General features: G+C 38.8%; 1 protein-coding gene across 2 annotated transcripts in view; it reads left to right on the top strand.

The window, feature by feature from the left end:
• alg2 (ALG2 alpha-1,3/1,6-mannosyltransferase) overlaps positions 1 to 25716 on the top strand; it is an 83274-nt gene that overhangs the window by 7744 nt on the left and 49814 nt on the right. Inside the window, exon 1 of one of the 2 annotated variants that reach the window (XM_077213807.1) lies at positions 23923 to 23928. The exons of the other annotated variant lie outside the window; for it this stretch is intronic. The gene's annotated coding sequence lies outside the window, so the exon portion shown is untranslated. Of the gene's footprint in view, positions 1 to 23922; positions 23929 to 25716 lie in introns of those variants that run through there. 2 annotated transcript variants of the gene reach the window in all.

Here is a 25716-nt window from a genome sequence, read left to right as displayed (position 1 = left end):
ATGTTTTGTGTGAATGCAATTTTTTATTAGACTTAAAAATGTGACATTGTATGTGTGTGTAAATGGAAAAGCAGTGGTAGATTGTTCTCTTGTTTTCCCAAGTTGAGTACTTTGATGGTTATGGAAGTTCCCAAATGGAGGAGAGTTTAAAAGAAGCCAAAAAGATCTAGTTACTCGCTCTCGCGCTCTCTCTCGCTCTCTCTCTCTCTCTCTCTCTCTCTCTCTCTCTCTCTCTCTCTCTCTCTCTCTCTCTCTCTCTGTCACATATGCACTCAGTGCTGCTTAAAGGTTAAAAAAGGGGTGAAGAAAAGAGACGCATAGATCGTTGTCATTTTAGGTCAATGCAGCACCAAATATAATATGTTGTCAGAGAAGGAAAGAAGAAAATGGATTAAATATGGCCATTTCTATTGATCTGTCATTCCACTAACCTGAACTTGTAGTATACACTGGAAAATTCAAACGAGGTGTTGAGCGTGCATGTGTCCAACTGTCAAACTCCACGCAACCACTTATCTGTTCATCTGCTCAGAAGTCCTATTTTTCTTCCATTAAGCAAAGCTGATAACTATGGAAGCATGTTTTCACCTCAAAGTAAAAAACAAACAAACAAAATGGTTATTGTGCCCCATTCCTCATTATTATGACTTTATATCTTATATTTTAAATTTGTCACAAACTGACTACTTCTCAAATTATGTCTTGTCTCAGGATTTAATTTTTCTCATAAATGTGACTTTAGAAAACACATTTCAGAAATGTGACTTTCACAATTGCTACTTTCTCACAAGTACTTTATTTCTTTTAATTGTGATCATAAGACAATTTATACTGTAGATTTCACTTTATTTGTTATTTATATTTTTATATCTCACATTGTTATTTTATTTTAGCAAACTATTTAATTTTTTCATTGTTTTTTTCATAAATCTCACAATTGCTAATTTATTTCTTGTAATTATGATTTATATCTCAATTTTGCCTGTATTGTATCACAAAAAGTAAAACATTGTGACTATTTTTTTTAACTTTCTCACATTTGCCTGTTTTATTTGTTAATCTGAGATGGAAACACAATTCCATAAATAGGCATACAAAAATAGTTATTGACAAATACAGAGTTTTTGTATTTATGTTCAATATCCAGGTCAAATGGCCTGAGGTGTGCTCATTACACTCAAACCACAACCTACGCAACAGAGCCCTATCTGCACTACTAACAGAAACAGTATTCAAATCACCCAGACAATACTACGAATGTCCATCAGTCCTTAGGTCATAGCAACCGCACCATTGATAATGAGTTCCTTTACCACTGGAATGGTATTTCATTCAAACTTCGAATTCAAATGAGTCGGCTTGGACTTGTCACAGAAGGATGAGGTCATCTCCAATATACAGCATAACTAGCTATCACCAACTGTGATGGATCAGGCTCTTTCTAAATATTGGCTACTCACTGTTTATATTCTGACTAACATAGTCATGCTTCCCCAGCGGTGACATATTAGGAACTTAATGTTTGTTACAAGTTGAACAAATGGAGCGGGTCTGTTTATATTTTCTGGAGAGCGAGCAGTGGAGTGATAAAGAGACCTTGGTATTACAGAGCTGTTTCACCAATTAAAAATGTGAGGAATGTATTAAGGGTTCTTCCCTTTTAGAACTTACTATGCTGCTAGAAATAAACTATTACACACTCTCTTCTTTGACTTTTAACCTCCCTAAGAAGTTCACAGAGGATATTGGGTAACTGTGGTTATGTTCAGAATGAAATACTAGCTTAATTTTTGTCTTTGGCCCAAATGGTACCCAAAGCCCTTGCTTCCAAGCTTTATTCATGTAATGCAGCTCAGACTGTTGTGTAAAAGTCGGGCTTGCTTGAGTTACGTGAAAGTGTGCACGGCCGCAAAGGGCGTGCTGGTGAGCACCCTTCAGAAACCAAAAATGACTAATGAGAAGGCCTTGTGGACATTACAGGCATTGGGCAAGTCAATTGCAAGTCCTCAAGTGCACTTCAAGTATGCTGTTTGAGACCGGGCCATTGATTACTGGGCAATATACTACCAACCATACTATAGTATACTGCCTAAACTACACATTTTTTACATAGTAAATGAAACCGTAGCCATTTTACAAGAACATTAACGTTTTTTCTTCATATGCTCCTGTCCTTTGGAATTCTCTGCCTCTTGATCTTAGGGAAGCTCAGAACTATGACATTTTTAAAGGTAGACTTAAGACATATTTTCTTTAAATTAGCATTTGATTGTTGATGTTACTTTTATTATTTGAGCTTTGTATTGCTTATTTTGTGTATAGAAGCTGTGAGAAGTTGCTTTTAAAGGCGCTTTATAAAATAAAGTTTAAGGGACGTGACGTGTGTAGCCAAGTATGGTGTCCTCGGAATTTGTGCTCTGCATTTCACCTGTCCAAGTGCGTATTGAACACACACACACACACACACACTTGCTCACAAGAGTGGAAGAGACCGCTGTTCATTTAGCCATTTCATTGTTCATTTTAGTCAGTATGTATTTATCAGTATTTATTTGTGGTCACCTGAGTATTTATGCATAAAGAAAAATACTATACAATATACACTTGTGTCACTGGAGAACGTCGACACCATTAATTTTTCATGGCTGTGGACAGCTAAATTCAATTAAGTATAAAAAATCTGAGTAATCAAGCATTTTCTTTTCTGTTTTGACTTTCTCTCTGTTTTCACACCTTTTGAATCATCCTCATATTTACAGTTTTTCTTTCAGCCAGCGTTGGCAGGTTTCATCTAACCGTTAGGTGGAGGATGCTTAACGTGGATCTCTCTCGCTCTTTTCCTATGATGCAATCTCCCTTGCTCATGTCTGTCTTTCCCTTTCTCTTTCACTCATTAGTCGCCATGGTGAATCAAACTATGATCGCCATGACAACTCAGGCCTTCAACAGCCCGGTTCCACACCAAACACGCAAAGGTCTCCTACGCACGGCTGCCCAAAACGCCGCTCTGTGTGTTTGTGAGCCCGAATGTTTGCGTGTGTGCATATGTTGGTAAAACACAAGGGCTGTTAGAGAAACAGTCTAATTACAAAACTGTGATTTATGCAATAGCATGGACTTGTTTACAAAGTGCAGCCCTGTTTAAATTTGTCACAATACTAGGACATCTATTTTCCAACCTCATTTACATACATGCATAATGATTTTCCCCCCACCCCAAATTTAGCATGCTGTTAATGCTTGTGTGTATTAGATTATTTTCAAGATGTCATCCAATGGTTATTTTTGACTGACTGGTATGTTATAAGACATTATTTATCCAGAGAAACACTCTTATCCAGAGAAACACACAATTTTTAAACCTAACCATTTGTAATGTCTGAGGCTGTTCGATAATTATAATTAAGCATTGACAATTAGATAAACTATCATGATTGTGTCTGTGTGCTTTCTAATGCGAATTAGATGTCCTTTTATGGATGTCACACGTAGCCTACCTCAGTCTGTTTGACCGCCTGACTCTCGTCCCACCATGTGACCGGTGTCCTGTATACCTGTAGAAAGGGGAAGTGGTCGGTCATGAGTCTCCGATGACACACCCACGCATCTATTCTGCAGGTTACCTACGCATTTTCAGTCTCTGTCACAAGTTACAATGGAACTGAAATATCTCTGTTTCACTCAAACACAGACACCCCTGTCTGGGGACAATGAGAAGCACATGTACTGTAGATGTCAAGTGAAATATATGTTAGTATGCAAAAAATAAGTGTATACATACAGTTGCATAGTAAAACGATTATTTTGTTACATCATGTGACCATTTAAAATGAACTATTGTGAAGGCAAAAAGTAAATAAAAATGGGCAGCAACTTCAAATAAATTGTTACAGGACCTAAAATATGCACTTCCCCTAATACCTCTGACTTGATATAGAAATCGTCTTTTTGATATAGAAAAAAGTCGATGGGTGTATAATGCGTCAACTACCCCAAAATAAATCCCTTTAGTTCCCCTGTCACAAAAATAAACTTAGAACTGAATATAGACCAAAGAAACAATGCTCCATCTGACAGAAATTGTGAATCTCTCTCTCTCAAACACAAACACAGTCTTTTGTGATGTTCAGCCCATCATGGATGCAGCTGTCATGCTGTAATTGTCTAAGTGTTTGTGCGAAACATGGAAAGTTGTTTGTTGCAATGGTGAAATTCGTGGGTGGAGAGAAAGGCAGCTGGTGACTCTAGTGTACAGTTGCCAAATTTGAATGTGTGAGTGTATGTGTATTAGCGTGTGTGAGGGGGTGGGTTGCGCACAATGGAAAGTGAACTCTGTCCACGTGACGTTTGTGGTGTTTCCTACTTTCACCAACCAAGGAACTGGAACTAGTGATGACGAGAGAACCGTTAACATCCTCATCTCTCTTACTCTAGTTTTCTCTCTCTCTCTCTCTCTCTCTCTCTCTCTCTCTCTCTCTCTCTCTCTCTCTCTCTCTCTCTCTCTCTCTCTCTCTCTCTCTTTCTGTTTCCCTTTCCTTCTTTTCTTCTTACTCCTTTCCCTTTCAGGGTATGTGACTCTCTGTTTCTGCTTTATGCGGTTTAAGGTCACATGACTTGATGATGACAGGCAATGTATGGGCGGAGACTGAGCTGCTTTTTATGAATGAAATGTGTTGTTTACGCTGACCGAGCTATTTTTGTGCATGAGCACGCATGTGTGTGTGTGTGTGTGACCGAGTGCTTTAACGTGTATGTGCGTGCTCAACCACAACGTTTCCTTCTTCTTTTTCCTCTCTGCTGATTCATTCTGTGAATAACAGCTCTCTGTGTTAAATTTTAACACATTCGTTGACACACACACACACACACACACACACACACTCTCAAACGCGGTGACAGGGTTTAGATACAGACTTCTAAATTTGTTAGTGAGTGTGTTTACTCATTGAGTCTATGTGTGTGATAAGGCAGCATCCTGTTTCCAGTGGGGGCTTGTGTAACAAGGCACCGTGTTCCTAGTGACGTGCATTTGTGTGTGTGTGTGTGTGTCAGTAATACGATATTTATTTCACTTCTTGTCTTTGTAGCTCTATGAGAAAACCACAGACAGATCTTCATCTAACCTGAAATATTTCACTTTCTCCCCTCACACACTTGACTGCGCAGATTCACTGGATAACTCAGTGTAGGCCACTTAATCCAAAAATGTGCTTAATACAGAATACAAATATTGTCATAAATGTGTACAAGGCTGTAAAGTGATCTAACAGGGTCTGTCTCACTAGTTGTGAGCGTGCTGTAAACAAGATTCACTTATTTCTGCCCATAGACCTTAGTTGTCAGTTGTTTGACTCACACCACAAAAGCTTCCAAAGGGAATGCAGTTTGTTCAGGATGCTGAATTTGTTGAAACATAGAAGATATAAGATATTTTCCAATGGTTTGTTCAATTGGTTAAAAAACTCTCAATATGATTTTATAGGTTCATTCTGATTCAATATTATTATTTGTGACGATTCAAAAGCCTATGGAAAAATCCTATTGGGTTTTTGGAAAGGGATCCAGTCTGATGCTAACTTCTGGCTTGGCCTACAACAATTAACTTTCCCACACTATAAAGTAGTGCAGGGAGGATGTAAAAGCACACTATGTAAAAAATATCCAAAAACCACTAGAACAATGTTATATATTTTGTTGATTTGTTTACTTACAATGTTTCTAAGAATGTTTAAATCCAGAGAAATAAGCATGAGTCGCCCATCAATGACATCATACCCTCGATTTCCGGTTTTATTTTGTAGAAACCATGGAAACACCAAAGACGCTTAAATATATTATGTGATTTATTAGATAGGTGAGCAATTGGCGAGTACCATATTTACCATTGCTAATATCGATCTGGCTCGCTGCAGTGTGCAAAAAGTCTCATATAGCAGCCGTAGAGCGAACGCACAGAGTATCATTATAATAACTTCAACACACTCAAATGTATCTAATATGATAAAACAGCACTGCGTTACCTCACATACGCATGACCAAAGCCAGTATACGGAAAGCCCTATTGTACCGTATTGTAATTTTGGTTGTAGTTCCAACAGAGTTCCACTTGGGGGTGATCGCCCTGAGTGCAAAATGACTGGGAGTCTATGGAGCTATAGACGGCTAAATTTGTCTCTTTCACCTGATTGCCATTGAGAAATCTCAGATTTGATTGTAGATTTTTCAAGTTCAACATGGGTTATAGGTCGAAAGTTGAATGAACGAGTACTTATGTCCTTTCGATTTCTTACAGGTTGAGTTGTTGTTGCCCATTACACGCTAGCATTCTGCTTATGAACGCTGATTGGTCAGTGAAGGACTGATTACGTGCAGAGATACCACTTGATGGCATCGTGGCATCCGTAGCAGGACCAGAATGTGTTTGTGTATTTTCGGCGTGGTCTTTTAAAACAACGAAACTATAACTCTTTTAGCGTGTGTATTTACCTGTGTCAGCGGTGTTGTCGATGAAAAGAAAGTGCAGAGCGCGAAAGCACCAAAGTGACTGAAGGATTGGTGTAAAGCTGTATCTCTGGTCACACGATGTGTATGACGTCATTGACATTTTAAAAGACTTTTTAAAGCAAATGAGTGACTCTAAAAAATCTAACACCCAGCAATGAGTAATTTCTTTGCATCTCCTTTCGAATACAACATTCACATTACTGGACTAAAAAATTATATCCTGAGAAAAGTGGATTTTTAGGGGTATAGCTCCATGGACCTACATTCATTCTGCACTCGTCCTTTGAGCGCCCTCATATGGAGCCAGCGTGGAAGTGCAACTAGTTCAGAAGCCGGAAGTTTACTGAGTGAACGTTCCCCCCATATTAGACATCCTCTGGCATGACCGGAATAAGCGGAAGCGGCATGCATAATAGCTCCACTGCTCTCGAGTAATGATGTGTCGCACTTGTCTCTCATTAGCAATCGCTCCAACAGCTTTCATAACGTCAATAAATCTTTACATTACCAGTCATCCCTGAATATGATTTCTGCCCGAGTCCTGTCGTATTCTCCACCGGCGGTGAAGACAACAACTCCCATGATTTTGCGAAATCAAGGCGTCATCAAGCTACGCCTTTGTTTTGAATAAACAACCTCAAGTGCCGTAAAATTCAAAACTGCTCAACCATTTTTAACTTTGATAATAATAAGAAATGTTTCTTGAGCATCAGATTAACATAGAATAATTTCTAAAGCATCATGTGACACTGAAAACTGGAGAGAAAAAAAACAGTTTTGCCATGACAGGAAATACAAAACACTGATTGTTGCACCCGATGCACCCTGCAGTGTTAGTCTGGTTTCACACTCACTTGATTCTATTGAACCCTGGTCCATTTGCATTCATCTTAATGCATCTTAATTCATCAAAACAAATGTGCATTGCGCATGATACTAAACAGAACATGGGTCAATGTATGGAGTTATTTTTTTATTATTAATTTGGTATTATTTGTAACACTTCCATCTTATTTATGTGCTCCGCATGAAGGCAGCTTTCTGCTGCTTGCAAACTCACATTCATGCAAATCACACTATAGTTCCAGGGCGACCGAACTCAGACCATCTACTACATGTAGTCTCGGCATCATTTCCCCAGTGCACTCCCGGATCCGTATGACTGCTTTCACAATATCAATTTTTCATGCAAACCATGCTCGGTTTCAGACTAAACTGCCATTTTGAAAGCAAAGCACCCTTAAAGAAGTTTCTTGACAATGTTTAACAGTACATGGTCTTTTCATACTATCACATTCAATACAGACTGCTAACCTACATTCACAACTAAGATTAATTTTACTTACTAGTCAAATAAGATTCACAGACTCTGTTATGATTATTAAGAGACTTAGTCCGTGGAACATCTACTATTACCATCCGTTATTTAGGACAACCTCCAACAACGTAGATCAGTGGTTACAATAAAAATATTCACATGCTTTTGCATTAACCTGACCTAGATGTGCTGTTAGCATGTGTAAATGGCAAGTCGTAATATTTGGCCTGGCATATATGTGCATTGGAAATGAAAGTGATAAATGTTTAATCTGTTTGTCAAGAAGAATATTCTAGAACAAGACTATCACTCTTCAAATACAAGCATGCTATATGCAGTGCCAAAGAGATACAAAATCACAGACCCATATTGAACGTCTCAGTTGTGTTGGTGTTAGGATTAGACTTCCAGTTTAAGTTAAAAGAGACCACCACGCATTAAACATTATATTTCAGCCCACAAAGATGAACTGTAAGGGAAACAAAAGTTTAGATGGAACAAAATTGTCCAAAAACTGTTGAATGCAGAATCGGTCTGCTTGTGTTTGTGCTTTTGTGTAAGAACTAGCAATAGAATAAAGGAGGACTGCTCTGTTCTTTTTGTTCCTTGTGTCGTTTGTTCCGGTGGAAAGACACTCATCGTCAGAATTATGACTCACAAGTTCACAAAGCCCCACAGAATGAAGTCAGTGAGACCCCATTCTCATAGACACACACACACATACACACGCGCGCACACACGCGCACACACAAAAACACAAAATCACAAAAACATACACGTTTACACTAATGAGTAAAGTGCAGCAGATGTTGTGTAAATTGTCCAGATTGTCTATTTGTTGTCATGGAGGCTAAGTTATGTCTTTCATGTATATGGAACATGAAAACTAGCAGCACACACTCACATTCTCCACCAATCTACTCTTAAACACCCATGTTCTATTGTGCATTGAAATGGTCCAATGTTAGTTAAATGTTTCAGGATGCGGTAATACAAAGCTGGGGAGTAAAGCTGCGATCCGGGCTTGTAAAGAACAGGCTTGCAGTCTACAGACCGTATTCTTTTCTGACCTTTTTCCAAATGCCAGAAAGAACAGATAAGAAACACTCTGAAAATGTTATAGCGGAAGTGACGCAGGTGCAAATTAAATTCATTTTTAGTCTGGGTATTACTTTGGAGTCGTAGCACATTCTGGGGCTGAAAGGACAGAAGGCTACACCTGTTCTCAGCAGCTTTTGAAAGGGGTTAGTGACAGACAAAAAATATATATATTACCACATGCACATTGTAGCTAAATACATTTGTCTGCTAAAAGTCACAATGAAACTGAAACAGTGATGGATCTTTTCTTACATATTATGATTTACATCCGAGTGTGACTGGTTATCAAAAAAGAGAAAATTTGGCTCTATCCATCAGTTGTTGATTAGATTTTGAGATGTAGTCTTTGCACTCGATTGTGGAGGGCGGGTTTAAGCAGACTAAATTATTGGAGTAGTGTGTTGTTTTCACTGGAAGACCAAGTTATGACATTTTGATTAAACATTAGGTGGTCAAAAATATATGAATGATTCTTTCACAATTAGATCTATTAACAAAATGGAGTGAATTTTCATTTAACGCCAAAGTTCTGTACACAAACAGTTCATCAATCATGAGTGAAAATTGAATGTTTTTCTAACTTTCAAAGAACAATTAAACAATGGCTGTTTGTTTCTCAATTCAAAGAATGGACTTGGGTTCTCGCTGAGACCGGTATTCCAGGCTACCTAAAGAACAAACTCAGAAGGATACGAGGACAAAAAAACGCATCTTTGTGATAATTGAGATGTGCTGTGATCTTATTGCTCAACTGACCATTCAGCGCATGTTAGTCAGTGGGACAGCACCATCCAATGCACCATAAATAAAACATAACATCACAGGTGTCAAAACCTATTAAAATATTTACTTAGCCTACTTTATTGTTATCTTTGATGAGTTTTTGTGTAAATGAGTATATATATTTAATGTTATGCTTTGTCAATGTTAAGATTCTTTTATTAAAAAGTACTACAGGCTTTCTCCAGGTATTTACAACTTCATTAAAATGATGCCAACAAAAAAAAAACTTTCATGAGGCGTCACGTATTTGAGAGCTTTCAGTAGGAATCTCTTGATTGAGAACAAGAGAAGTTTAAAGCTTACAGGCTTCCGTTGGTTGTCCGCCCACGATGACTTCTGTGATTTTTAATGGTTCGATTCTCTCAAGTCTCCATTCAATGCTTTCTTCATGTCAAGAACACTTCCGGGTACTCTCATGCGTTTTCTATACTTGCATTCTTGAGTATTGGTACTGGACTTTGACGGTTGATGATGATATAGTTCGAGAACACAAGGGCACAAGATTGTTTAAGAACGCATATTGAGAAACAGCCAATGTTCTCATAACTTATTTGGAATGTCAGAAAACATTCTTAGAACATAAAATAGCTGCATTTTATCAACACCCAATTAAGTACCCAAGTAAATTTTCTACCCAAGTAATCACAACACAATAAAGAAGAAAATATTAATCGCTACTTCCGTTACATTGCGACTTTAAGATAAGGATAGGAGGGAAGTGTATGGAAGTGAAATAATGGCAAATGTTTTTGAAACAAAAAGCCTGTTGAATTGCACTACTTGGAAAAAAAAATGTATTGCATTAACCATGCTTGTATTTTAATGCATTGTATTTTTAGGGCTTGCATTTTTATGGGCTGAAATTTTGCATGGTTGAATATTTAAGTTCTGAATATTTAAATTCAAAACATTTCAAACACATTTTCATTAGTAAAATTTCAATAATCCATATTCACCTTTCATATTTCACTTCCAAAATATTCAAACGGATTCAAAATTCAACCTATAATTTTCAACAGGCGGTTTTCGGTCCATTTGATTTCGCTTTGCAAATTCGCTTCCACAAATTCAGTGATTCAAATTCGACAGCAAATTCAACGTTGACATCCAGGAACTGATACTAGATTACGGAGCATAATCTCCATCTGCTGTTAGTCGACCCATGAGTCGACCTCACCTGCAGGGGTGCAAGCGCCTGTTGTTGACGAAGACCAGAGCAACAGTTAGAGCAAGCCATTCATTCATAAATACTCATTTACAACAATGTAAGTGTATCTGTGATTATTATATTTTATGTGGAATTTAGTGTCTTCACGATTACTTTTCCTGCGTAGCCTAACGTTACATGCATCTCTACCGTGAACGAGATTATAATGTTATTCCCCTGATGCGGATGTATACAGATCCAATGTTACATTTGAGTTTGAAATATCTATTGGTTGTTTAGTTGCCTAAACCTTATATTGCGGCGATTGTGCTGCATGGGTTTCCCTTAACACGTCAGGATTCCCCTGCTGGACATATAAAACGCTTAACGTAGCTTAATGGACTAATGAAGTGATATAAGACCAAACTCGCAGGCAAGCAGAAGGACAAAGTTTAAAGCTGAGCGTTTCTCAGTGATATTGGCATAAATTGGCTTGACATTGGACTTTCGCACATTTAGGGACCGTCTCTAAAGTAACATACGACATTGGTATACACGTTTTTAACTTCAATAGCATTTGAAGAGAACGACTTGCAGTCATAAAACCAACTGTAAAGTGTCCATGTAGGTGTCAGGCATAATGCGCAATATATTCAAATAAATTGAATGTTACTTTAGAGACGGTCCCTAAATGTGCGAATGTCAAGCCAATTTTACATTGTCATTTAGCAGATGCTTTTATCCAAAGCGACTCAAGTTACAGTTAAACTAACAATATAGGACAACAATATGAAAATGCTATGATCCTTCCTCCCAGATTAATCATGTATGTAGGAATATTAACATGTAGGCCTATGTAGTAGGCATACTTCCCCAATAAGGTGCGAGTTTGGTCTTTTCACTGTATTAGTCCATTAAAGCTCCCGTCGGCAACAATTTTTTGATCATATTCAGTGAATTCGACACTATAATCCGACAGAACAACATAAATAAAGTGGTTTTAGAGAAAAGACCGAGCTTCTAACTCCACCTGGAGCGTGTTATTTGTTTTGGAAAAATCCACCCGTCCCGGATCATCGGGTCCAATCAGCGCAGGGGGGTGTGAGATCTGACTGTCAATCACAGGTCGTGCACATGCCACCCCTCGCGCACATTACAATCACATGCACACGCCTGAAGTTCGCGCAGTAATGAAGAGTGATGGCGGAAAAGATTCCAACTCCTCGGTTAACCTCAAGAGCTAGGAGGTCAAAAACAACACAGGAAAAGAGAACACCTGCTGAAAATAAAGAAGTAAAGAAAGAAAGTGCTTAAATAAACCAGGATCAACATCGGATCGGCATTTGAAAGGTGGAGAGATTTACGTGATTTAATTGGGTTCAAGCTGGATGCAGAGCTTGCAACATTTCTTCTCCACAGGTAATTGTGCTTTATCAACCAGTTACATTATTTCTTAGTGTTATAGTAATTCCACAGGTAATTGTGCTTTATCAACCAGTACCTTTATTTCTTAGTGTTATGTTAGTAATCTAAGTATGTTTGCCCTAATGTGTTGGTATGGATAGCTAACGTTAGCACTTGTTGGGCAGGTTCGTTCGTTTGCACTGAAATCCGTGTGTATGTAACGTTAGGTGGATAAACATGTCCAGATGAAGGGATAAGGTTCGGCTTTTAGGAAGAATCAATGCTACTCTCTTTCTTACGAGAGAACAGTAGTAAAGCTACTGTTATTGTATGTGCTATCTTACTAGCTCTGATATATAAGCAGTAGAAAAATGTGCAATGACCATGTCTGCCACATACAGCAATAATAGCGTTTCAGACAGACGATGGTGTTTATTTACGTTTAATTGGTGGGTAATCCATTTCGTAACAATCTACTCCAAAATGACAAAACAACAATAACAAAATACTTCATGGTGTTGATGGATGCTGATGAGACGGGCGCGTTCACAGAAAATCTGGTGCACTGGCACTGACGAGCAGGAAGCCACGAACTCGGTGGGAGGGTATTCGTTGATAGTGGGGGAGGGGCATGAGAGTTGTAAACATTCAATTTTGCCAAATTTTGCCTAAGTCCACTCAATCTGCTGACTTGCCGCCTGGAGCTTTAAGATACGTTAAGCGTTTTGTCCTGATGGAAGGGGAACCCTTGAGTATGATGAGGTATTGAGGGAAACCGATTATAATCCGTTCATGGTAGAAAAAGTTGATAAATGTAAGGCTACACAGGGAAAGTAATGAAGTTCATGAATGAAACATAAAAACAGCTTTTGTGCCTTTATCATCTTTTCCGCATATATACCCAGATAATCATCACAAAAAAACTTAATGCATGCTCAATTGTTGTAAATGAGTTTTTATGAATGAATGGCTTGCTCTAACTGTTGCTCGGGCTTCGTCAACAACACGCGCTTGCACCCCCTGCTGGTGAGATCGACTAACAGCAGATGGAGATTATTCTCGGTAATCTACTGCGTTTCCTGCAGTTCTTGGACGTCAACGTTGAATTTGCTGTCGAATTTGAACCACTGAATTTGTGGAAGTGAGTTTGCAAAGCGAAATAAAATGGGCCGAAAACCGGCTGTTGAATATTATAGGTTGTATTTTTAATCAGTTCGAATATTTTGGAAGTGAAATATGAAAGGTGAATATGGATTATTGAAATTTTACTAGTGAAAATGTGTTTATAATGCTTTGAATTTAAATATTCACAGCTTAAATATTCAACCATGCTAAATTTCAGCCCATAAAAAAACAATCCCTAAAAATACAATGCATTCAAATACAAGCAGGGTTAATGCAATGCATATTTTTTCAAGTAGTGCAATTCAACAGGGTTTTTTGTTTCAAAAACATTTGGCATTATTTTACTTCCATAGAAGTGTACTTCCTTCTAAGTAAGAAAAGTAAGTACAAAAAAAACATCAATGCGGTAACCCTTTAGTTTAGGGTCCAATTCTTACTATTCACTAGTTACTTATTAGCATGCATATTACTAGAATATTGGCTGTTTATTGGTACTTATAAATGTGTTATTCTGCGTGACCATATTCTACATCCCTTAATCCTTCACAATACCTAAATTTAACAGCTACCTTACTAACTATTAATAAGCAGTAATTAGGAGCTTATTGAAACAAAAGTTGTAGTAGTTAGTTAATTATGAGAATTGGACCCTATTCTAAAGTGTGACGATCAATGCTTCCAAGACATTAGGACATCCAGGTTTCTGAGAGTCTTTGTTTGTAAATGTTTTGAGTACAAAAAGTATCTATGTCAATGCCCTGATCTTGGGTCAGTCCGAAAGTGTTTATCATTCAATGCTTCTTTTCACTGTGGAAATCCAGATCTTCCTGGTTCCACCACAGAAATGTCAATGAAAGTTATGGATTTTATTCACAGTTCCCTTGATGATAGCAGTCTGAACCAGCAGACTGCACAAATACGCACATACATACTCACAATGGTGGCACGCTGATCCCGGCCACTGCACAATTTACAAAGTCACGCTGTGACAGCAGCAAGTTTGACACAAGCGCAAATGAAAAATGAGAGATTTTGAAAAAAAAGTAGATACAGAAACACAGATGTCAAATTAAAAGTTTATTGCCAGTGTTCTGGGCTGAATGGAGTGTTAGAGTCAGCATTGTCTTCATACCTCCTGTGGGTATATCTTGAGGAGAGAGAAAGAGAGAGAGAGAGCAGGAGATGAGGAAAGGCAAATGAAAAGTAAGCAAGAGTGAGATGGTACTGAGACTCACTCTGGGATGATTTTATTTCTAGAGTGCTGCGTTCTGATTTCCTTCCCAAAGACAGTTGGGCGTTTGCTGACGATTCAGTCCTAAAACAACAGCGTGACCATACCAATGCTGGGTGGCCTGCGTATACTTACGTAAAACTTCTCAGAATGCTGTACGTACATGCGTACGTGCGTGTGTTTCCGGTCGTAGCTGCACAGGGAGACAAAGAGACTCATTCAGGCCCACTGTGACTGATCTATTACTTGAGATATAGTCAGAGTTCACATAGCAGACTTTGGTAACTTCAGCCACACTGTGGGAAGAAAAAAAAAAGTTCCGTAACCCGGTTTATATAAAATAAGTCAGGTCAGGGGAGGTTACACGTTGAGGTTACACAAATACCACTTTTGGCATCTTTTAGCAGAATGTTCGATAGTATTTACACATGTGGAAAAATACTTAACAAGATTCACTAATAATGAATTGGGCCTACTAACAATATAATATGGAGTAGACAACTTTTTTGGTCTGGTTCTCAAGGCAGCACCTGGTGATGCTGCTTGGTGCTCACACTTTATGCGGCACACTTATCCTACAAGCTGTCGTCATCACTTAACTCCTAAATGCTCTCCTCAATATCTTCTTTTCTCTCGAACATGGTAGATGATGAGGATGATGTTTTTTTATTTTATTAACATAAATGAAGACAAGAGCAGGAATATTAGGCTGCTGTCACTTTAAGACCGATTGCACCGATCGAATATACTGACACGCATCCGGTTTCTTTCTCAACTGTTCACTAATGACATTACTGAGAGAATACTCGCCAAGACGGGTATTTTGACATAATTTTGTGCGCATGCGTCTCTTCAAACGCAAGTAAACGCTAAAGATGAATCAATTCGGTGTTCAAGTGCTGTATGAAACACGCCTCTCTCTCTCTCGCTCTCTCTCTCTGCGTGCGCACACTTTGGGTGTGTGAAGCTGTGCACACAGATAACAGCGTGTGAGTCCCAATTTTCGCCTCTTCTACCACGTTTAAAATCCTTTGAATGTGTACATTGGCAAGACAAAACAAGTCCAAATGATACAATTTCACTCTATGATGGTTAAACTAAGCAGTTAATCCACAAATCACATGCTTGCCGAACTGTGGGGCCTGGTCCGTACGGATCACGGATCAACTGCAATCCGTTGCATGCCTAATAATTAATGAACACGCTTATCATCATGATTGCTATCTTACCAGAGATGGAGAAAAATCCTACTCCAGTAAGTAAATGTGTCCCTGTCCCCAAAAATGTACTCAAAAGCGCTTCTGCAGCGCATCGTTTATTTTTACCACGCATGCGCACCGGCACACCAGTTATGTGCACCCCTGAATATAAAATCTCATTGTGTGTGTGTGTGTGTATGCATGTGACAGGTGAGCTGCTGATGGAATTCTCGATCAGCAGGAGGAATATAGAGGAGGTAATCCTGTCAACACAGAGTTACAACATGGGGGACACATTGCGGGTTCTGACGTGGAATCTGGATTAGGATTACAGAGAGCTGACTTCACACACCATCTCACTGATAAGGGAATTCCATCCAGGATTATGACACACATATACACACTACAGTACATTGCAAAAAATAATATTTGGGTCTTATTCACGAACTGTGCATATGTAATATACAATTTGTGTGTAAAATCTGCATACGCCATTTTCAAGAACAAATTTGTGTGTGAAAACGTTCATATGCAGATTTCATACTTGACGATATGTAATATTGCAACTACATGTCAACTAACTCTCATTAGAGTATTAGTAAACTGTTTGTAAAATATCGGCAAACGTTTATTTTTATGATCCTCAACAGACATTCTACTGACTATAAGTAACTTTGCAACTAGATGTCAATTTATTCTACTTACCCGAACATGACCCCTAATGCTCTAATGAGAGTTAATCGACATGTATGTTGGTGCAATGTTACTTATAGTCAATTGAAAGTCTTAAAGGGACCATCAAAATAAAGTGAAACTTTTTTTGAGAGAACATATGGTGAAGTAAGTTTATCTTTCTTACACCGTTGTTTTATCTTCTTGTTTTAAGTCTAAATCTAATATTTATTGTGATTTATGCTTAAGACAAGAAAAAACACCATGGTTCAATATGTAGTTTGGTAACAGTTTGGTCTGTTTATAACCTTAATTCCCTCACAAAACCGCATATACCACCTTGTGTGTATCATTTACTTTTAACCTAACAGCCACAGTCGTTAATACAAAGTGTATCAATGTATGTGTCTAAGTGTGTTCTAGATATGCTCAAGCACACTCACAAACACACTGATGGTGATCTCGTTAGGTCAGGCTATCCCAAGCCTATTAGCCATCCTTAGAAGTGCATTTGTCCCTCCTCGTAGCTATTGTGACCCGGCCCAATACACTAAGTTAGGGAGAAGCCATGAGGCAACAGGAGCGGGGGAAGCCGCAGCCGGAAACATTTAACTAGTTTAGCCAGGACAGCCCTAAGAGCCTTGATCCTCTCACACGTCACACATGCTAACTCGTAAAGGCGGTCTTAAGAGTCTTTCCCCGTATGCATGTTTAAATCTAAACGTGGACACCTTGTTGGAGGGGATTTGAGATCAGAAAGACAGCATGGAAAAAGGAGAGCATACTGAGAGAGGACAAATGCTGATGAAGGAGTTGGATAGATGCCTGTAAACCTTTTTAGAGCTTCCGGTTCTGTTACTAAGCTAATATAGTTGTTAGCATATAAGCTAATATGAATAACTCAGAGCTTTTGAATGGACAGTGGTGTCCAAAAGAAAATCTGCTGTTCAAAATCTAGAACGGCAAAATTTATACCTGTAAATAAATTAGAATTTTGAAAAATGTATAACAATGTAAAATGTATTTTTTTTTATATGGTCTCTATTTCTAGGTCAATAATCAAAAAGGCAATTTTTTTGACACTGAGCATTTCTGGAATTCATGTAAAAAAAATTCAATTCATTTTTTCACAATTTTTTTTATACTAATAATTAATTTAGTAATTGATATGCAATATTGAAAAAAAATTGGCTAGTAAGGCTTCTTTCAAAAATATTTAAAAAAAAAAAACGGCTCTTCATGTGCCTTGACGGAATGCACTTCCCACAGCACTATGGCTCTGACACTCTTTGTTATCTTCTGTGCGTGGGTCATGTTGTGTCTACATTGTGGAAATTAAATATTCCCACAAGAATAATAAAACCTGAAATCACATTGTGGGGAAAATCCAATGGTCTTTACAAGAAAAACAACTTAATAAAAATACTAAATTGTCTCTTAATGAAAATATAAAAATGCAAAAAGGTTAGTTTTAGGGGTGCATGTTAACCTAATTATTCCCAGAATCAAACTAACTAAATCTAATAAAACCTTATTTTGGGAACATACTTCAAAAAAAAAAAAAAAAAAAAAAAAAATATATATATATATATATATATATATATGTTTCTGTCATGACAACTCTTTGAGTGTTTGGCACGGTAATAAATATATAGGGGCTTTCGCACCGGATAGTTCTAGGGACTTAGTTCTAAGAACTAACCATCAGAATAGGTCCCCGAGAACTAATGGTTCCCCTAGGAAAGTTTTCTGGTTGCATTCACACCGCCAGTAGGAACTCTGAAGTGACGTAAGCAGAACTTTTTGTTGTGACTTTTTTTGACTGAGCTGTGGACCTTTATTTTGATGGTGCTGAGAAATGCCAGAGCCTGAGCAAAAAAACAATGGTTACATTCTCCGTGTTCATTAGTTTACGATCTGTCTAACAGTCCTGTCTAACATGTTATTAGATAGAACTATTATTCATAGAAAGTAGACAGTAAAGTTTGTGTCGTGTGAAGCTTATGTCGTGTGGTTGATGTCTAGTGATGCTAGCTGAGCAGAAATAAATAATCATGTTTCGCTTGGTCTCCTCAAAATTGCGTTGGATTTTCTCCTCCGCGTAAAGGTTAAGAGGCCCATCTATCACTGTTTTCCATGTTCGTATGTTTGTGGAGTAAATATATAGTCTATAATTTGTGTGTTTACACAGCCTTTTTATAAATGGCGGGTGCTGGTGTTTTGCGTGCGTTCGGCCAATCAGCGCACACTAACGTTACGAATAGTTCCTATAGTGCTGATTTAGACCCTATTCTGAAGTAGGAGCTAAATTAGTTCCTCCAAAAGAGCTCCTAGAACTAAAATAGTTCCTAGTTCATGCGGTGCGAACACGCCAAAATCCGAGTACTTCCGCCAATAGTTCTAGGAACTATGAAAAGGTTCCTCCAGTGCAAAAGCCCCTTATGACAACGCGTTTGGTCTTGGTGGAATAGATCTGCTCCGCTGCTATTGCTGCTGGTGCTGCTGCAGAACAAGTATGGGACTTCTTACTGCCAATATATACATGACGCGTTGCTGTGAGCAAGTAAGACATGCTGCTGCTGTACAATATAGTGTACATGAATTACCCGTAGCAGATATATAGCCTACAGGTGGAGCTGGGGAAGGTGAGGGTTTCTGAAAGTGTGCTGCACTCTTAAGGCTGATTTATACTTCTGCGTCGGACCTGCGGCGGAGCCTCTACACTATAGACTACGCGTTCGTTTTCATTTATACTTCTGCGTTGTTGTCCGTGTTGACGCGCAATTACACATGCAGAGGGAACATGTGAAACCCGAGGGAGGGGTTCTAGCAGACCAATCACAGCGCTTGCGTCCGCGTAGAATTGACGTGTTGTTACATTTTTGGAGAGGTGCACGTCACGTGTGTATGTATATACACACACACACAATATTGTGCAAAAGTCTTTGACACGTTAACATTATCTCCAAAAAGGCTTTTACACCAGTTATTTATGTCTTTTGCTGTAGTGTCAGTAGGAAATATCAAATTACTTTTCCAAACATTAATTTTGCTATTAATTGTAATAATCCAGTGAGATTTTTGTATGCACAAGGAGTCTGACAACAGCCAGTTTGCTCCACACTGAGATCTGATATCACCATCATCGAGTCTGTCTGTGATGAAGAAACAGAAAAAATGATACAGACTAAATCCAGAAGAACTGTGGAAACGTCTCCAATACTCTTGAATAAACCCACCTGCAAAGCTACAGTACTGTGAAAAGTTTTATCCACTTGTGTAAAAATGCTTTAAAGTGAGAATGCTTTCAAAAATAACTTCAAATATACTTTATTTATCAATTAACTTCTACTAACTAAATCAAATCAATATTTGGTGTGACCACCCTTTGCATTTAAAACAGGTTTGGTCCTTTTCCTTGCACAGTCTTTCATGTAGCTTTGCGGGTGGGTTTCTTCAAGCTTCTTTGAGACATTGCCACAGTTCTTCTGGATTTAGTCTGTCTATTTTTTTCTTTTTCTTCATGTAATCACAGACAGACTTGATGATGGTGAGATCAGATCTCTGTGGAGCATACCAGCTGTTGTCGGACTCCTTGTGCATACAAAAATCTCACTGGATTATTGCAACTAATGGCAAAATATATATTTTTAAAAATGTAAACTGATATTTCCTACTGACATTAAAGCAAAAAACATAAATAACTGGTTTAAAACCATTTTTGGGGTGAAAATACTAACGCGCCTAAGACTTTTGCACAGTACTGTTTATTTGAAGGCCGTTTTTTTTTTTAAATACAAAAAAATTCTTGAAAGGTTAGTGATTGGGTTAATCTTTATATTTATAATTAATTCATATAATTATTAAATATAAGTAGCTTTTGTATAAAAACAAAAATCAAATCTATTTTAATTCTTTCATATAAAAAATGTGTGTGTGTGTGTGTGTGTGTATATACGTGTTTAAGAGCTCAACATTGCCATTGACTCATGCAGGTCTGTGTGTATGTAATAAGCTGCAGTGGCACTGGGTTTAAGGTTAGGGGCCCCTTTAGCTGAGCAATGTAGCCGGGAAGGGGCCCGGGACTAAGGGTTCTTCTCCTAGTCTGACTCAGAGCACTAATAGAGTGGCTTTGGGTCCTTACCATCTCTGCTTGTAATCTCATTAGACCAGCACAGCAGCTCATAAATTAATAATACACACTTCTTACCTCCCTCCACAATCTTCAGACTACTTGATCTTTTATATTATCAGAAATACATTTCAAAATGACTTTCTGTGTGGATTATAGATATTTCCGTCCACTGCGAGGTAACAGAACTTTTGAAAAAAAATGAATTTAATTATTTTTAGCATTTAGTGATTAAAAAAGAGGGGAGGCATGTTTATCATCTAGTGAGCAACAAGTAATGGAAACCTTAAGATGTAAATATTCAAGTTATTCGTATGTATTTCATACTAATAAAAATCCCCCTCTAAGTTTCTCTCTTTGTCTGTCTGTCTCTCTCTCTGTCCCTGGGGAGACTGTGTGAGGTGATTGGTTCTGACAGGCTCACAGTCTGAACTGGGGGAGGAGAGTAGAGTGGGGGGTGGGGGTCCAATGGTGATTTTTCCCTTAGGGAAATGCCCCCCTCACTTGGCATACACACACACAGTCATCTCTATCTCTCTTTCTAATAATGATTGTCTTCAACACACAGTCAGCCTACCCTGCTTCATTGTACAATATACTGATGCCTTTTGACATCAGGCATATTTCAAGAAAGCATTAGAGGGTTTCGTTGTGACTTGTGCAACTGTTTGGAATATGCAGTGTGTGAGGTTTGTTTATTAGTGACAGACACTGAAAATATCTCACTGCAAACAGGTCAGTTTTGCTGAACGTTACCAACCTACAAAGTGTGTATTTCTGTTTACGTGTACACATTTGTGATTGTGTGTAAACAAACACCGAGTTTTGAAACAGGCATTTGGTTTTACTGTTCCATTCATTAATTTTTCCATTTGTTCCAGGCTGCTTTTGCATTCATATTTCTCTTGTGTTCAGGATAATGAAAAAGGACCCCAGAGAGAAGAACTGAATAAGATGGGTCAGCTGACCTAACTCTTATTATGAGATTTATTTTTGTTTCTGGATTTTATTTTGTGTTTTTATTTCATTTTATTTTTGTTTCCTTGGTTGCTTATTAGGTCCATATTTGTTACTATGGTTATTCGTGATTTACACCTGTGTCTCATTGCCTGTGTTTGTCTTGGTGTATATATAGTCCTGTGTTTTCAGTTATCTTTGCCGGTTATCATCTATGTTTAGTGTGGCTGTTTGTTCCTGTAGCTCTCCTGAGTATTTTGGTTTGCGATTACATACAGACTATTCAGATTGTATATACAGTTGCTGGTCATATAATTAGAATATCATCAAAAAATTGATTTATTTCAGTAATTCCATTCAAAAAGTGAAATTTGGATATTATATTCATTCATTACACATAGACTGATATGTTTCAAATGTTTATTTCATTTAATTGTGATGATTAAAACTGACAACTAATGAAAATCCCAAATTCAGTATCTCCGAAAATTTGTATATTTCTTAAGCCTAGGGGTGGCACGATCCGCCTTTTTTGCCTCCGATACCGATTCCGATACCTGGGATTCAATATTGGCCGATACCGAGTATCGATCCAATACTAAAATAATAATTAAAAAAATAGTGCCGAATTACCTAATAAACTGTATGCCTCACTGTGGGGAAGAAACTGTGATTATTCTTTTAAACATTATTTTCCTTACTTTGTAAAACAATATAGCCTACAGACAAAATATATACTAAATAGTTAAAAGACATTTCTTTTAAAATTTTAAGCGCAACTTTTTAATGAAGCAGCAATATATGATAGATTGGACAGAACAACTAAGGCTATCAATAAACCGCCATTGCGCAAAAGTATTGTAATATGAAAGGCTCCAATTCAGAGCAGTACAAAAACACTTATGCGCATCCCGTGCGAAGAATGATGCGCTCGAAGCAACATGGAGTCACGGTGCGCAGTGCTTCGCATTGAAAAGTTCAAAGCACAAAGGGACGATATACATTTATTTATTTATTAATTAGTTTGAGCCTTTTAACAGTTTTAAATTAATTAGTTAGTGTGCGCGTTAAGAACAATTATATCGCTCTCTACTCCAGTATTGTGATCAGTTGTGTTGTGTTGCTAACAGACACCCGGGAGAAAGTAACATGTGAAAATCCAGCAAGTTAAAGTCCTTTTATGCAAACCATAGACCTTTATCTACAGATCTACAGAATAATATTAGGAACATTGAATCGTCTTGATTGAGAGAGTTTCATCGTGTTGACTGTCATACTCATCACCTAGCGCGACGCGCTGTTTGAAAGATGAAAGGCGAATGTCCGAAGCAGAGGGAAGCACTTAGGTGAAGATTAATTTAACAACTTAAATCTGTACCTCACATTAAACTATATGTAATGGCTTCAGAAAACTTGGAATATAGTACACAAAAACATTATGGTGCGTTATAATGTTTTTGTGCCTTTTGGGTTGTATAACAATAACATACGCACATATCGGATTTGGATAGTCTCGTCTGGCCGATACCCGATCCGGCAAATATTGGGAGTATCGGAGCAATACCGATACCGAGTATCGGATCAGCGCACCCCTACTTAAGACCAATACAAAAAAGGATTTTTAGAAATGTTGGCAAACCGAAAAGTATGAACATGAAAAGTATGAGCATGTACAGCACTCAATACTTAGTTGGGGCTCCTTTTGCCTGAATTACTGCAGCAATGCGGCGTGGCATGGAGTCGATCAATCTGTGGCACTGCTCAGGTGTTATGAGAGCCCAGGTTGCTCTGATAGTGGCCTTCAGCTCTTCTGCATTGTTGGGTCTGGCGTATCGCACCTTCCTCTTCACAATACCCCATAGATTTTCTATAGGGTTAAGGTCAGGCGAGTTTGCTGGCCAATTAAGAACAGGGATCAGAATCAGAATCAGAAAGAGCTTTATTGCCAAGTGTGCTTGCACACACAAGGAATTTGTTTTGGTACTGAGGCTTCCAGTGGACATATACAAATACAACATGAAACATAATACTACAAATTATAAGAATAAAAAATAAAAATATAAATATATGAGAATAAAACTATCACAGTTGGGTTTAGTCAGAATAGACATTTTCAGATTTACAGATTATGAACCTATTTACAGTGTTTTGAATATTATAAATAAATAAATCTACATATAAGTATCACCTGAGTTGTGGGATATTGCACTAAACAGTGGGAGTATTGCACTTACAGGCATATGCCTTGGGAGGAGTGTTAACTGTTCAGGAGGGAAATGGCCTGTGGGGAGAAACTGTTCCTGTGCCGAGATGTTCTTGTGGCCAGTGATCTGAGTCTCCGTCTTGACGGTAACAGTTCAAACAGGTGGTGTCCAGGGTGAGTGGAGTCTGTGATGATTTTACCTGCTCTCTTCCTCACTCTGGAAGAGTACAGGTCCTGGAGGTTTGGCAGGGGGGCACCAATAATCCTCTCCGCAGTCCGGACTGTCCGTTGTAGTCTCCTGATGTCTGATTTGGTAGCTGAACCAAACCGGCTGAGTAGAACTGAATCAGCAGATCCTGTGGCAGGTTGAACTTCCTCAGCTGGCGAAGGAAGTACAGTCTCTGCTGGGCCTTTTTCACAGTGGAGTCAATGTGATTGTCCCACTTCAGGTCCTGAGATATGATAGTGCCCAGGAACCTGAATGACTCCACTGCTTCCACAGTGCTGTTCATGATGGTGAGTGGGGGGAGTGCTGAGCTGTTCCTCCTGAAGTCCACGATCATCTCCACTGTTTTGAGCGTGTTCAGCTCAAGGTTGTTATAACTGCACCAGGCAGCCAGCTGTTCAACCTCCAGTCTGTAAGCAGACTCGTCACCGTTTCGGATGAGACCGATGACAGTGGTGTCGTCTGCAAATTTCAGGAGCTTGACAGTGGGGTCTTTAGAAGTGCAGTCATTAGTGTACAGGGAGAAGAGCAGTGGGGAGAGAACGCACCCTTGGGGAGCACCAGTGCTGATTGTGAGTGTCTTGGATGTGTGTTTCCCCAGTCTCACTCGCTGCTGCCGGTCCGTCAGGAAGCTGGTGATCCACTGACAGATCGAGGATGGTATGGAGAGCTGGGTCAGTTTGGCTGTGAGAAGACCAGGCATGATGGTATTGAAGGCCGAACTGAAGTCCACAAAGAGGATCCTTGCATAAGTCCCTGGTCTGTCGAGATGTTGCAGGATATAATGCAGTCCCATGTTGACTGCATCATCCACAGACCTGTTTGCTCTGTAAGCAAACTGAAAGGGATCCAGCAGGGGTCCAGTGATGTCCTTCAGGTGGGCCAGCACCAGTCTTTCAAACGACTTCATGACCACAGACGTGAGAGCGACAGGTCTGTAGTCATTAAGTCCAGTGATTTTGGGTTTTTTGGGGACAGGAATGATAGTGGAGCGTTTGAAGCAGCAGGGAACTTCACACTGCTCCAATGATCTGTTGAAGATCTGCGTGAAGACCGGGGCCAGTTGGTCAGCGCAGGCTTTTAAACAAGCAGATGAGATGCCGTCTGGGCCTGAGGCTTTCCTAGTCTTCTGTTTTTTGAAGACTCGGCTCACGTCCTCCACACAGACCTTAAGCTCAGGTTGGATGGCAGGAGGGGGGAGTGATAATTGGAGAACAGGAGGTGATGCTGAATGTGTGAAGTGCAGATCAGACCGGGTGTGTGGTGTGAATGAGGGCTTTTCAAACCGGCAGTAAAATGAATTTAAATCGTCAGCCAGGTGTTGATTGTCCACAGATCGAGGGGATGGTGACTTGTAGTTGGTAATGTTCCTCAGGCCATTCCAGACTGATGATGGGTCGTTGGATGAAAACTGGTTTTTCAGTTTATCAGAGTAGTTCCTTTTAGCAACTCTGATCTCCTTTGTCAATCTGTTTCTGGCCTGGTTATACAAGATTTTATCCCCACTTCTGTAAGCATCCTCTTTGGCATGACGAAGGTGTTTGAGTTTCCCAGTAAACCATGGTTTATCATTAGTGAATGATTACAATGTCCTGGTAGGAATGCATGTATCCTCACAGAAACTTATATATGATGTTACAGTATCTGTGAGCTCATCCAGATCATTGGTAGCAGCTTCAAAAACAGTCCAATCAGTGCAATCAAAGCAGGCCTG

The sequence above is a fragment of the Siphateles boraxobius genome, unplaced genomic scaffold, assembly GCF_051911475.1.
Source record: "Siphateles boraxobius isolate OS27281-9 unplaced genomic scaffold, OSU_SipBor_1 12, whole genome shotgun sequence".
Classification (NCBI taxonomy): domain Eukaryota; kingdom Metazoa; phylum Chordata; class Actinopteri; order Cypriniformes; family Leuciscidae; genus Siphateles; species Siphateles boraxobius.
Note: the sequence above shows the minus strand (reverse complement) of the source record. Positions and strands in the feature narration are given on the sequence as shown.